Genomic DNA, 15,078 nt, shown 5'->3' on the forward strand with positions numbered 1-15,078 from the left:
AGAACCCTGATTCCCAAATAAAGATGAACGCCAAAATGTGAGCTCTGGGAGACACAGCAGGGACTAGCGCAGTCCGGAGAGAGGGTAACGACAAGCAACGAGAAAGGTACCAGAGAGGCCCACTGCAGAAGATAAGAACGCTAGAAAGACTGCCTGCTGGAGAAATGGGAAATAACGCTCAGCCATATTGGCGGCCAGGATGACAGCACCCTGGGAATGAACTATTGCCCTGAGTAAATGCAGAGTCAAGCTACAGCAAGACACCCCGAGGGGACAGAAAAGCACAACCACTCAGGATCAAGAACAAGAACGGACACGGTGATCAAGCCCCGGCCGGCCAGAGAAGATTCAGCACCTGTCCGCGTGAGGAGGGACCCAGGTCAAAGCTAAACTCCAACTTTCACAGTATGTGTGTAATTAGCTGAAAAGCTTAATTTAGCAGTTTGCTAAACTCCTCTAGCAATTTATCTACGGTATGTAATTAAGCTATTTTCAAGCAAGTCTTTTTTGACTCAAGGCTCCAGCTAAGAATCCTAATAGAAAACAGTTCATATGATACATACGCAAATCCATGCAGATTTTACAACCTTCTAGAGGAGACACTAATGTGCAAGGCAGGCTGGCTGCGCTTGGTTCTATACAACGACATTCCCATCTAGGAAAAGAAAGAAGGATCAGAGAGTCCAGAATCAAATCCCGGCTCTGAAATGACTGTGGCCTTGGGGATATTACATGTCGGCTGCTGCTTCCTCATCTGGAAAGGGGGCATGATAATAACCACCTGATAGGGCTGTTGGGAGAAATATACGAGACGCCGTATAAAGCGCTTAGCACAGAACCCAGTCCAAAGGAGGGCAGGCTCACAGAGGCTCATTTGGCTGAAGCAGAGAATTAAAAAACCAGAAAGTACTAAGAAATAGCAGCAGAAAGACTGCCCAAGTGGAGAGGGCAGCTGAGGGCAAGGCCACTGTGGCGAGGGAAGCTGAGAGAGAGCAGGCCAGTGGGCCTCTCTGGAGCCAGGGTAATACTGAACTCTCTCAGTGGGGAATAGGAAAAAGGTTCTGGTGATGGTGGTGGTGGTGGTCGCACAACACTCTGAATGTTCTTAATGCCACTGAACTGTACACTTCAGACGGTTAAAATTGAAACTTTATGTTACATATATTTTACTCCAACAAAAGAAGACCAAGTTACCAAAAAAATTCCAAAACAAAGCAGTATCCTAAAACCCAACTCTCAGCCCAGTGAAGACACCAAAACAAAAGAAGCCTAAATTAGGAGAGGTGGGGTCGCCTTCTCTCTGTGGGATTCTGTAGGGAGCACAGCGCCCACGCACCCACACACCACACCAGAGGCCCCATGAGTCGAGATCTCTACCGAGTGGAGCGGATCCTCATCCAGGGTGTCCATTTAATCCAAGCTCCCAGAAGACTAGAAAACCAAAGCCACCACAGACCATGGCGCCAGAGAAAGATCTAGAGATTCTTATGCAGAACAATTTGTCTTTCCTGATGGTTTCTCCCGGATAGTAATTTCTGACCATAATTCAGATGAAACAGATGGAAACTTCCAAGGACCTCCTCCCTTCCCTCCATGTTCTCCTCTGGGCAGGGGTTCAGAAGAACGCCCCTAACTTTCAGTCCTGCTCAGGCTACAGAAAGGGTAGCTCTGACAAACCGCCTGCTCTGCCCCCACAGAAGAACAAAGCCCGGCTGAAGACACGAGTGGTCTCTCTGGTGAGCACCAACGACCCCCTCAGCATGACCTCTCTGACTCATTCGTGTCCCCAGAAGGACATGCCAACCCAGTGCCGCCTCACCAAGAGAGTGAAGGGCCGTCTCTGTGCCTTAGGAGCTGCTGCTGCAAATGCCCCTGGCCCGGTCCCGACCACATGGGGCCCCACAGTCTCTCCCAGCTGGTTGTCCCCCACCTTCTAGTCATTAACAGCCCCAGGAGCAGCCCCTGGGAGAGAGTTCTGCTGGAAGCTGGACAGAGTGAGTTGGTGATATAGACCCCACTGGGGACAGTCCCAGCATGAGGGCCCTCTTGCCATCCGCCAACACACCTTTGCCCACTGTGCTTTGTACTCTGTCACAGGCCCTACCTCCAGTACCCTCCACTTTCCTCCCTGCCTTTCAGAGTCTACCCATTCGTCCAGGTCCAGCTCAAAGCCCACCTCCTCCATGAAGCCACCAGAGATAGGGTTGACTCTGCTTGCCAAAAACTCTAACAGCACTGCTCATCTTTCAGACCACCGCTCCAAGGGGACTGTGAATGCTGCTGAGGGGACTACACCCTCTCTTCTTAAACCAGACCCCGTGGGACCCTTCGCTGGCACAGTGGGGGCTCAGTAAGCACAGAAGCTGACGAGGTGAGAGAGGCTGGCCCTGCCCTCTGGGGAATTTCAGCATGCTGACAAGGACCAACAGGGAAGGAGGACCCCCAGACAACAGAACTCGAGAGCAAAGTCTCAACAGGTAAAGGCACCGTGACGGGCAGGGCCACGTAAGCCTTCACCACGGTACCTTTCACACCCAGTAGCTCACCTGAGATGGATCAGCAGGTCATTATTCCCCTCTCATTGAAGGGGAAGCAACTCAGGCTTAGAGGGTGAATCCTGAGGACACATGACTGGTGGGAGTCAGAACTGGGCCGTGAACTCAGCACGCAGAGGGGCAGGCTGAGGAGCAGTGAGGACACGGCCCTGGGGCCAGGCTGCCTGGTTTCAAATCTCAGCTCAGCCCCTCATTGGCTGTATAACCCCAGGCAAGTTACTCCACCTCTCGGAGCCTCAGCTTCCTCACCTGCAAAATGGGGAGAATGGAAAGAAGAGCACCTGTCCCACAGGCCGCCGGAAGGATCGAATGAGTTCATTCGCGCCACGTTCTCCGCCACACCCGGGACATTTCTGTGCATGCAGTCTTGAGGTACAATGGGCAGAGGGTCCCGAATTTCTGTGTTTATACAGGGTGGGGCTGCAGGAAGTCGGTCTCCCCCCGCTCAGCGCCAAGCCAGCCCTCCAGCCCAGCGGGTAAGGTGCGTGGTTATGCAGACTCAGTGTGGCAAAGCCCCGTCTGCTCACCAGGAGAACTCGGGCCCCTGCAAATCCCCGAGCTCGACACTGAGTGGTTTCTGAAGTAAATAAAGTGAAAATGAACCAATTGCCCAGGTAATAGGAGATTTTCCTCTTGTCTGCGCTGGTAATTGAGCCATTGTACACAGCCCCGTACTTCCCCTGGTGCTGCTGGGAGTTAAAGAGGGAGTTAAGGAGGCCAGAAACGCAAATGCGGCCTCAGGGAGGAGGGCACCCACAGGCTGGTCCCAGGCGACCCCACAGCAGGTGTCTCAGCGTCCCCTCCTCACCTTTCCTCTCAGCCCAGTGGGGCACAGCACTGCACAGACCAGGGGTGGGGGCCACACCACGGAAGCCGCCCTGCATAGGGCACAGTTCCCACCCGCCACAACATCTCAGGCCCAGCCATGCACCCTTTCCAGCCCTGGGCATGGCAGGTGTCTTACGTGAATAAGGACAGGTTCAGTGGGGACAGACGCCCTTGGCACCTGAAGCATGTGGAAACCTGCCTGCTCCCACCTGCCTGCATCTCCTAGAAATGCCAGAGCTTCGCCCGGGGTGGGGTCTGAGCTGCTGCTCCTGTACACGCCTCCTTTGGCCAGCCCATCCAGGATGTGTCAACAAACAGGCGGGGGAAGAGAGATCCGCGCTGACTTTCTGAGAAAGCCAGGGCTGGGAGCCAAAACCAACTGATGAAGGAAAGGCACTGCCTGCAGGAGAATCTGTCAGAAAGGAAAGTTCATACCCCTCAAGCTGGGACAGGCCCGAAATGGAACTGGGTCCGTCAGAGGGTGGCCCCCTTGGGTTGCCCAAGCAGACGAGGTACTTCAGGAACCCAGTCCCAACAGTGGCCTTCAAGAGGCTCTGCCTATGTCTAGCCGGGTCCATACGGCCTCGTGACCTAGTCTGAAAGGGCAGAGCAGCAGTTACAAGGCAAGAACCAATCAGAACCTGGAGACCTGCAGCCAAGACCAGTGTGAGCAAGTACAGGGCCTGCAGAGGACGAAACCACACAGTGCTCCTCTGCCACCACCACAACCGGAGCCACCAGCTCTTCTTTCCGGCAGACAGAGTCACACTAACCTGACCATGAGAGCAGCTGTGGAGGGGAAACAAAGACCCAAAGATCACATGCTGAGTCCTGGAAGTGGGCAGAGGAATCTTTGCTGTCCCGATGCTGCTGGTGAGCAGACGCCCAGAGCAGTATGATGCTGAAGGCCTGGGCTCTGGAGCAGCCAAACTGCCCGGGTTCAAATCCTGCCTCAACCACTTACTGGCCTTGTGACCGTGGGCACGATACTTTGCCTCTCTGTTCCTCAGTTAATTTTTCTGTAAAGTGGAATGATAGCAGTGCCTGCTGAATCAGGCTGTAGTGTGAGGCTTAAACAGCAAATGCGTGTCTGGCACTTAATGTGCACTGGCTGCCATCAGAACAAACAGTCTGTCCAGGACATCCCGGTTTACACCTGTCATCCCAGCATCCTTGTTAGCACTCTCCCTTTCACTCTCAAAAGTGAACGGGCTGCATGACGAATCAAAAGGCTGGCTAGCTCTTGTCCACCTGCTTATCTCCCTGCTTCGTGCTGCCTCTCTGAGTACCGGGGAGCCAGGTTCCCAAAGGGTAGATCCCCAAAGAGAGCTCTGCGCATGCCCCTGAATTTTCTGTGCCACAGACTCAGTTTTTCCTTTACTCCTTTTTCTCTCCACTTTATCTCCCTCCCCCGCATCCTTCCCACAGCTGTCCTCTCCTTTCTGCTGCTGCCCTTTCAGTGCCTTAGGGGGCCAGGAGTGTACAGGGAACTTCCGGCTTTCCTGGGGGCTCCCACTGCCCCTGCACACTTGGATGGGACACTTTCTGGCTCGCTAACTAGACTAGGCCTTAGCAAATTTCTGTTAGAGGAAAGGAGATAATCTGAGATGTCAAAGAAATTACATGACCACTAGACGGATGAGCGGAAATAATGTGCCATTTTTGTGTGTGTGTGTGTGTGTTGTTTAAGAGGGAAAAAAGAGAATAATAACTTGAAATGGTCCATCTAGTGCCAGAATCTGTCTATAGTAACCGCCCCAAGGGCTGGTTCATGGCGGAGGCTGGAGGCCACTCTCCAAGCAGCTGCCTCCCCACATGGCAGTGGAGAGAGCAAACCCTGAGCCAGGAGCCCAGGGCCTGGACCACTCCCTGCCACTCACTAACATCTGGCGAAGGACCATTATTTTCTGAAGCCTCAGTTTCCCCATCTGTAAAATAGGGCATCTTTGTCACTAGACCATCCTGATGCTGTGACATTGTAAGAGGCCCTGGCCCTGTCCTTAGGATCCTGAAATGGCACTTGTGGAATTCCAGTCTTCTGCAACCACAGCTTTCGGGCCTGTGTAGCCTGTTCATAGGTGAAACGCAGGAGGGAACCAAGGCCCTGGACAATATGACGGCCTGAACCGATTCTCACCCAGGGTCATGGCAGATGCCTGAGCCGCTGTGCCCTGAGACAGCACCTGCAACTGCTAGTGTGGAAGGAAATCCAGGGAGTGCAGGGGACTCAGTGACTAGCCTGCCAGGCCCCTGGGGAATCCCCCACCAGCCTCCTTCCACCTTCTAGCACCACAGCAGCCTACGGGCTCGACCCTCCTTCCCCACAGCAGCTCAGCAAACTCACGACATGGGTGCAGAACCGACAGCCACTGCAGCCCCTGTCCCGGTGCATGGTGCCATCACAGGCTCACACACCTTCAGTCACCCATCAAACCTGACCCTGCTCCTGGGGCTCCCTGTCCAGCACTAGAATCCAAATCTCTGTCATTATGGTCTCCTCTTCTGCTCTGCCCTCAGACATTTACTCTGCTACCGGACTGGACCTATTCCATCTCTCTGAGTTCAAATCCCTGCCCCACCGCTTACTAGCTGTGTGACCTTGGATAGGTTGTTTAAACTCTCTGAGTCTCAGTTTCCTCCTCTACAAAATGGGGAGAGCAGTAATAATCTCCCGATAAGGTTGTTGGGAGGATTAAATGAGACCACATGTGAAAACGCCCTACCATGGCCTGGCCATAACAGACTATTGCTCCCCCCACCACCCCTTTGAGCAACAGCTCTGCTGGTGCCCTTTCCTCTGCATTCCCAACAGCCCTGTTCAGCTCCTCACGGTCACTGAAACCTCCTTCCCAGGTGTTCCTCCCACAGCTTCCGTCACTGCAGTGCATCCCAAACATCGCTGCCACATGACACGCTCTTCTGAACCCAGCTCCAGTAACACCGTTTTGCTTCTCAGAAACCATCAAAATACCGCAGCCTAACACTCCAGGCCTCCCACCATCTGATCTCAACCAAGATCCCTCACCGCACAGCCCACTACGTTTCCCTCGTCCCCAAACACACCCACCTCGAGGCTCTGCTCAGGCGTCCCCACCCCTGAAATGCCCAGACCCAGCCTCCTCCTCAAGGCCCAGCCCAAGCGCCACCTCCAGAAGGCCATCCTGACCCGCTCCTTCCAGAAGTGACTCCCCCTCCAAGCGCCCCTGGGCTCATGGCCTGTGTACCCTGGACAGTCTGGTCCTGAGAGGGGAAGGGACCCCAGAGGAGCAGGAGGCCTCTCATTTACGACTCAAAAAGCATGTGTAGAGGAGCTCCTACAGGAAGCACCACCCGTTGAGGTCATGCATGTCAATGTCACCTGAAAAGGGACATGACCCTGGACCCTCAAACTAACATTCCAGTTCTACAGGGAGTAAGCTGCCCTAGTTTCATATCCTCATGCCCACGTCCTTGATGAAAAGATCTTGGCACATGCTCATCTCTTCCAGAGACAGGGTACTCACTGCCTCAGGAGTCAGGTCCTTCCTCCTGAACTCTGATCATCCCTGGGACTCCCACCAGGGGCCCTTTCTGCCCTTGGAGTCACACAGAGCTCATTCATTTGGGATTCTTGGTACCCTTCTCAGAGCCAAACACAGGGCAGGTTCCTAACAAGGTCATTGTGTGTAAGTGGACAGATATGTGGACTCAGAGGGTCTTCCATGCACTCGGGGGGATTCACCACATCCCCGTGCATGCATACACATACAGACACACACGCACACACACCTGGGCCACGGTCTGCAAGGTCGGCTGAGTCACAGGGCCAGACCTCAACACAAATGTGGCCAGGGAGGAAGTGCAGCCCATTTCCTGACCTTCCTTTGCTCTGGGAGGTTCTCTTTCTGTCTTTGTCTTCCTGACTTTCTCTCCCAGTCTTTGTTTCTACACACACAACAGCCACACTGCCGCCCTGGCCCACGGCAAGGGCTCCCAGCACCACTGACCTGCAAGTGCGGAGTTTTGGGTTCTAGACCTGTGATCCGGGGCAAGTCACGTCACCACGCTGAGCCTCGGTTTCCTCATCTGTAAAATAAAGAGGCTGGATGTGGCGACAGGGTCCCTGAGGTCCTTCCTGATCTCAGCCCCAGGGCTTCTCGGCGGGTCGCGACAGGGTTGACTAGGGGAGGGAGCAAGTGCCAGGCCTGGGGACAGGGGTCCGGGAGCCCAGCAGTTCCCCTGGGGGCGCACAGTCTCCGCCGGGCCCCCCACCCGGGGAGCTCCATGTGCCGCATACACACGCTCACACTTGGCGGCCACGGGGCAACCAGGCAGGAAGCGCCGGGCTCCGCGCTGCGCCGGGCGGGGGCGCCCACCCGGCCCTCCTCCGCCCGTTCCTCCGCCTACCCGGGCGCCGCCCGCGCTCGCGGCTCCGCTCGCAGCTGTCGGGCAGCCCCTGCCGGCTCCACTTTTTCCGCCCGAACCGGGCGTGCCGTCCCAACCCTGGGCGCAGACGTGGAAGCGGCGCCCTGGGCACCCCGCAGCCGGCTGCCGCCCCCTGGGCGCCCTCGGGATGTGCGCGCGCCGCGCAGCGGGGTCTGGCCGGGTGGGAGGCGACCTCAGACTGCCAGAGAGCCTGGGTGGCGAGGGCGGGGCTGTTGCTGACGGCCGCCTGACTGGTCGGGCTTCCTGGGCGCCTCTGTTCCCAGTCTCCCCAGGCCCCTTGCCCCGACTCCAGAATGCTGACAAGTTGCAGAGCCGGGCGTTTCTCCGAAGGTCATCAGTCTGGGCCCTGGCCAGGCCGCTGGAGAGAGATGGAGGCTAGGCATGCGCCCCTGGACACCCTGCAGCCTCCAGGGCACTCCAGCGGTTCGCTCTGAGGATTTGGTCCTTCTTTATACTTTTCTGTCTCCTCTTATATTCTACTGTGGGCACGAATGCTTGTATAATAGAAAATGTCCAATACATACTTACTAATAAAGCATTAAATAAATCTTCAAGGGCCTCCCAAGGTATTCAGGATACCTCTGAAGGATAACCCTCCCCAACGCTCCCTGGCCACAAGCTCGTTTTCCAGCCTGACCCAGGCTCCCCCAAACACACACATGCCCCCCCAGGGTACAGACTGTTGCCCAACACCGGTGCTGGGAGCTCTTGCTTTGCCTGGAAAGCCTTCTCCCTTACTCCCCTGCCTGTTGAAATCCTACTCGCCCATCCCAGCCCAACTGAAGTGTCCCCTTCTCAGCGATCCTCCACCAACACTGGCCCCACAGAACACCCCAGCCCCTTCTTGGGGAGCCCACTGTTCTCTGCTGGTCTGTATGTTGGCACGGCCCTTCCTCTCCCCCGTTACTCTCCCCCTCCCCTCCACACTAAGCCCTGTTCCAGGAGAAACAGAAATAAACCTGTATTGAGCAGCTGTTATCAATTGCTATGTGATAGCCTTGCCTCTCTTGGAACCCAGGTAGCCTCTGGCCTTCAACCTCCCTTCATCCCCCACCCCCAGCATAACGGCTGCAGGAGACCTCTCCCAACTCCCCGCTAGTCTCAGAAGGCCATCGGGCCCCCTCCCCAGCCCCCTTCTGGTGCCCCAGCCCTACGCACTGGTCTTTTCCCTTCCTGTTCTCACTTGTTTGTGTCGGCTCATCCAGGCCGCCTTCCCCAGCTGCATTAGCCTTCCAGCCACCAGCTGCCTGCCACAGTCCTCTTTGCTGGGTGAGTGGCCTTGGTTTAGCACCAAGGCCTGTAGCCCCAAACAGCTGCTGCAAACCCTGCCACCCTAGCAGGCCACTGTGAGGTCCTGGCAATACCAGGAAAAGTGTGTCCTTGGAGCCCTGAGCCTTCCTTATGTCCTGCACCCACACCTCCCCTCTCACCCAGGCTCCCGCTGGCCCCTGGTTCCTGCTGCCTGCCCTGACCCAGCCAACTTCAGGAAAAGGGTAGATAAGGTCGCTCACACTGAAAAGCAAGTGGCAGACACTTGGGTGTATCAGGGACATTTTGTCTCCTCCGGGCCTGCCTGTCTGACGTGTAATAGACGTCTAATTCGTGATAGGGGGTAGGAGGGTAAATGCATATGCTGGAGCCCGGAGTTGACGATTCCAAGTTCACTGGCCCAGGAACAGGGGATTTTTGTGTGTTTGTTTTGTTTTCATTTTTGTTTTGGAGGAATGCTGAGAGCCTCGAGACAGTGGCTTGGGAGAGAATGGGAAACGAGGAAATGCAGGAGTAAGGATGGACTGCTCTCAAGGAGGCTGGCGGTGGAGGGAAGGAGACAGTGTGGGAGCTAAAGCAAGGAGAGAAACACAGAGGAGAATCGAAGTTGTTTGTAGACTGAGGTCAAGAATCTGATGAATGAAGAGGGCCCGGCCTGGTGGCCAAGTGGTTAAAGTTCCATGCATTCCACTTCGGCCGCCCGGGTTTGCGGGTTTGGATCCTGGGCGTGGACCTACTCCACTCACCAACCACACCACACCGTGGAGGTGTCCCACATACAAAAAAACAGAGGACGACTGGCACAGATGTTAGCTCAGGGCTAACCTTCCTCGGCAAAAAAAAAAAAAAAAAAGAATCTGACGAAGAGAGGAGGGATGGGGAGTCAAGGGCCGTGGTTCAAGAAGAGCAGCAGGGACTGGAGAGCACAGATCGGGGCGGGGAAGCCCCTGTGTCTCCACCTAAGGCCCCGAGTTCTCAGAAACAGGGAGGGAGATCAAGAGGGCCGAGGATCGGGAGTGAGGCATGGGAGGAAAGTGGATGGCACTCCTGGATGGGGAGCCCTGTTTTCTCTATGACACGGGAAGTAGGTAATGGCCAGAGGGTCTGGGCAGACCAGTGGGGCGGGTGGCATTTAGATACTTGTGCTGTGAGTTGCTGCCTCGTCTTGGGTGCAGGGGAGGACTCAATAGGGGAGAGTAGTAAGTGGGCTTGGAGGGCACAGGGACACCTCCAGGGAGGTGTGCTATCCTCTTCCTGAGTCACCTTTAAGCTTCTTGGCACCCTTCCTCCTGGAGTCTCTGATCATATTTTCTTGCTCATGTGCTGCTCTCAACTCTACCTGAAGGCCAGTTCCTCTTGTGCGGTCCCCCTGGGGAACAGTGGAAACATTCCCTGTTCCAGTATAGGAATTCTCCTGCTGTCCTTTCTTCCTTATTAAGTGGCTATGATTATAGTTTCCAACAGGTGGAAGCCAGAAAAACAAACAGACCTGTCAATATTGACTCTCCCAGGCCCCGTGCAGGACGGCAGCATCTGCCCCACCTCACAGAGCCTCGCCAGCGAAGGCCAAATGGAACAGCTGCCCAGGCTTTGAGGGCTGTCGAGCCCTCCCAGAGCAGGCCGACTCCAGGGATGATGGCCCGGGACCCACGTGTTCCTTCCTTCTCCTCCTTGAACATGTTAGGCTTGGGTGAGAAGGAGACATTTCTGTAAGATCGCGGGGGCCAATTCAGGCTACATGCTCATAGCTGTTATTGAAAAATAAGGCTAGAATGTAGGAAAAATAAGGTCTCCTTGAAGATATTTATGAAAACTCTGTACCTCCTCTATGGGATTCACAAACCTGGTGTCCTTCAGAAGTCACACATGAGCAATGACTTTTTGCTCTCTCTCCAGCAGCGAGAATGGACGTCATCGTTCAGAGAGAGTCACAGAGTTATAGAGCTGGAGGAGAGCTAAAAGTCACAGAGCCAATCCCGTATGTTACAGATGAAGTAACTGTGGTCCAAGGGCAACTTGACTGATGGGTGACGTGACTACTCCTGGCCTTGAAGGCAGGATTTCATTCCATCCCCACCCCTCCACAAGTGGCCTCTGAGAGACAGAGTGCCAGATGCCACCTTGTGTGGGATATGGTTCTTTCTATCAGAAACTTCTGAATCCTGTGTTTATGGAGCAAGGAATGAAAAAGCACCACGTAATCAAGGGTGTTTCCTACAGGACAGTAGCTGCCACGTCATTACGCCTGCTAAAAAATTTAGACTCCACAGTGAGTAATGTGTTGCCCAAAAAGTACAGGAAAATAGAGGTAGAATTCGCTTCTATGGGAATGATGAAATGAATGCTTTATATCTACTATTTTACTATTTATAGAATGTTTGAGAAAGGAAAGTACACAATTTTTGCCCCCATAACTTTGCTCCCTCCTGTGTTTTCTCATGTTTGCTTTCTCACACATACACATAAAACCCAACCACAATCCCCTGGCTGTTAATATAAGTAGGGAAATAAGAAACAGGAAAGTGAAACAGAGGACGGTCTCAGCCAAAGAAGGTCCTCAGACCCGGAGTTTGCTGGAGCCAACGATCCTAAGAGTAGGGAGGGCAGAGGAACGCTGCCGCCACTTACAGTCTGGATGCCTCCAATTATCCAATTCTTCCTCCTTCAGAAGTTTGTCAGAAACATGGCCTATTTTGGAAGATGGTCTGCTTTGGTACAGGAAAAACATTGGTTTTTCTAAACTGGTGCTGTCAACCAATAATAGATTTTAGACCTCAAAATTATCCTAGCTGACAATTTGGAATTTGAGAAGATAAAAGTTAGATGACCTACTTAAAAAGTACACAGCCATCTCTTGACCCACCAGGAAACAAAACTAATCAAAACAACAACAGCTTAACATTATTTCTAGGACAAACAACCCAGAGGCTATAAAATAGCTAACTAGAGAGAAATAAAATATCAGAATTGTACTAGAATTTTGCTGCTGATCCAGGAGCGTGTCCGTCCTCCTGCGTCCTGTGGAGCTGCTTCTGTAAATCCCTTTGCTGCCCCACGGTCTCCTTTCCTAATGCATCACCTTAGCTTGGGTTTCAGGCCTCTTTCTGGACTATCACCTTGACTTTTATTCTCCTCTCCATCCAAGGCACCCTATGCACGACTGCCGGCTGATGATAAACGTAAAGCACAACTCTAGACATGTCGCTTCCCTGCAAAAGCCTTCCGTGAACACCCTTCTACATTTCCTGCGTAAAATCCAGAATCTTTAGGCTGGCCTCCAGGCCCTCAGCACCCTCCAAGCTTGCTTCTGGCTGCTCATCCACAAATAGGCCCTAAAGAGCCCCACGCTGACTTTCTGGCAACAATGTCTTGCTAACTTTGTTTTCTCTGCCTGAAGGGCCCTCCCTCCCAGCTCTATCGGAAGTCCAGGGCCAGATCCAGCTCTCACATTGCGTGCTGCAGGAGGACGTGCTCACAGCTCGCGGCCAGGAGGAGCTCCTCTCCTCTCACCCCCAACTGCTTCTCTTAGAGACGTGATCAGTGTGTCCAGTTCATCTGTGGAGCTCATGTGGTGGAGTGGAAGGGGACTGAGGGGTAGAAACTATTTAGCTTTGAGCAAACCAGGGAGTTTCTATGACCTTCAGGTTCCTGATCTGTAACAGGTAGTTAAGGATGGGATCTACTTGATGAGGTAATGAGGGAATTCATGGAAAAAACACTTAGTACAGTGCCTGGTGCCAAGTCACGGCTCACAACGTTAGGATGAAGGAAGAAAGAGGGAGGGAGAGAGGGAAAGAGAGAAAAGAGAAGAGACAGAAGAGAAGAAAGAGAAGTCAAGACTTTCCTTTCCTCCCAGAGTCAAAGGACCATTGCTTCTTTTTAGATGAATACACACACATGACCTTCCTTGGAGACAAAGTTGTGTGTAACAATGAAGTCAAGATCATGGCAAGGGTGAAACCAATTAGCCTTTTTTTTTTTTTAAGGATTGGCACCTGAACTAACATCATTACCAGTCTTTTTTCTTCTTCTTCTTCTCCCCAAAGCCCTCTAGTACACAGTTGTATATTCTGGTTGTAGGTCCTATAGTTCTGCTATGTGGGACGCCGCCTCAGCATGGCCTCATGAGTGGTGCTAGGTCTGCGCCCAGGATCTGAACCAGCAAAACCCTGGGCCACCAAAGCAGAATGTGCAAACTTAACCGCTCGGCCACAGGGCCAGCCCCTCAATTAATTTTTAGGTCCGCTGTGTCATGTATTAGCTGAATTCCGAATGCTATTAGAACATTTTCAAGATGGGGCGAACTGCGGAGATCACCCCGTCCAACCCCGTTGATTTTCTGGGAAGGAAACTGCAAAGGGCCAGAGCTGGTTGGTGGCGGAGTCCAGCAGGGAAAGCCCTCAGCGCGGAGCTCCTCCCTCCTGGTGCAATGCCTCCCCAGGCTTGGGAAAGACCCTATACACACTGCTGCCCTGGGAGTAACTGGCAGCCTGAGAACTTGAAGAGGTCGATGAACTATTTCTCCAAAAACAACTATAACGTTTGGTTAAAACTGTCAAAAACAACCATTTCAGCACTCCAGAAATTGACTGGAGACATGCAACACACTGAGAAGTGTTTGTTTGTAAGAACTACTGAGTTTTGAGCAAGGTCGGCATGAACATGTGGTGTTCTTGCCCGGAGCTGTTCCCCTCCCCCACAGCTCTGTTGTGTTCAATCAGGGCTGGTTGTAAAAACCAGCGGCTTTTTGTCACTGCCAGAGTGTCAGACTTAATTTGGAGCAGTGTGGGTTTGAAGGGTGATCTCAGAAGCGAGTGGACAGAGAGGGCCAACAGCTCTGTTAGCCTGAAATTGCAGGGCCACCACTGGACTGGTGACGCCCACAGGAATTGAGGGAGGTAACACAGCCATGGGGAGACGGATAAACTCTCCACACATGATGGGTCGACCAAGGTTGTGTGCATGTGCTGCAGAGACAGGGGCAGCCCACACCACCCACAGCTCCCTGGCCGGTGGAGCTACCCCCGTCCCAGTGGAGATGCAAGGGCTTGATGGGAAGTCAAAGCCTTGAAGAGGGCAGACCTGAACGGAAGCTTGGCATCTGAATGTGCTCCCAGTTCACTCACAGACCCACCAGCAGAGAGTGGAGGCCCTACTTGCTTGAGGTGTTTGAGCACAACCCTTGACCAACCTTTGGCTGAGCGCTAATCTAGCAGACATAGCAGTGACTATGGGAAGCTGGGCTGAAGAATAAAAAACAGGAAAAACAGAACTGCAGAGACATTGTGGACGCACACTGCAGAGGAGGCAGACTTCACAGCTTTCGTCCAGGCAAGTTGTCAAACAAACACACAGAACAACACCACCACCACTCAGGGGAAAGGGGAATACATGGGAGCTAAATAGTACTATGTAAAATCTCCAGTTTTCAAGAAAGGCTATATTCAGAAAAAAAAAAAAGCAGTCAATAGAAACTGTCTCTGTGTGTCCTTAAGATGTTGGGTTTATCAGACTAAGTCTTTAAAGCAGTTATTATAAATATGTTTGAGGAATAAAAAGAAACTGTGTTTAAGAATTTAAGAAAAGTATGGCAACAATGACTCATTGAATAAAAATACTCAATAAAAAGATAGAAATTAAACAAATGAATTAATTCTGAAACAACGAAGGCCAAACAGCAGTGGAATGGCATATTCAAAGTGTTGAAAAGTATCTATCACCCAAGAATTCTGTATCCGACAAAACCATGCTTCACAGATGAAGGCCAAGTAAAGATATTCCCAGATAACCAAAGATGGAGAGAGTCTTCTGCTCGCAGACACACCTTATAAGAAATACAAAAGGGAGTGCTTTAGGCTGAAAGGAAGTGACACCAGATGATACTCAAATCCACAGTAAGAATGAAGAGCTCCTGAAATGGTAAATATGTGGGGAAATATAAAAGACTCTATAAATATATTTTCTCATTTCTTTTCCTAACTCCTTAAAAAGACATAAAATT

The 15,078-nt window shown here is 52.7% G+C and overlaps 1 protein-coding gene across 13 annotated transcripts in view; it reads right to left on the reverse strand.

Moving 5' to 3' along the window:
• Positions 1–15,078, reverse strand: part of CRACR2A (calcium release activated channel regulator 2A) — a 176,251-nt gene that overhangs the window by 119,600 nt on the left and 41,573 nt on the right. For 3 of the 13 annotated variants that reach the window (XR_006518404.2, XR_011497113.1, XR_011497112.1), the window contains exons 1-2: positions 7,770–8,321; positions 7,370–7,448 (exon numbers count right to left, since the gene is read on the reverse strand). The exons of 2 other annotated variants lie outside the window; for them this stretch is intronic. The gene's annotated coding sequence lies outside the window, so the exon portion shown is untranslated. Of the gene's footprint in view, positions 1–2,546; positions 2,955–3,519; positions 3,628–7,369; positions 7,449–7,634; positions 7,685–7,769; positions 8,322–15,078 lie in introns of those variants that run through there. 8 more of the 13 variants (XM_070494918.1, XM_014841763.3, XM_044756333.2 and 5 more) reach the window with 7 other exon arrangements.

Source organism: Equus asinus, chromosome 22, assembly GCF_041296235.1.
Source record: "Equus asinus isolate D_3611 breed Donkey chromosome 22, EquAss-T2T_v2, whole genome shotgun sequence".
Classification (NCBI taxonomy): domain Eukaryota; kingdom Metazoa; phylum Chordata; class Mammalia; order Perissodactyla; family Equidae; genus Equus; species Equus asinus.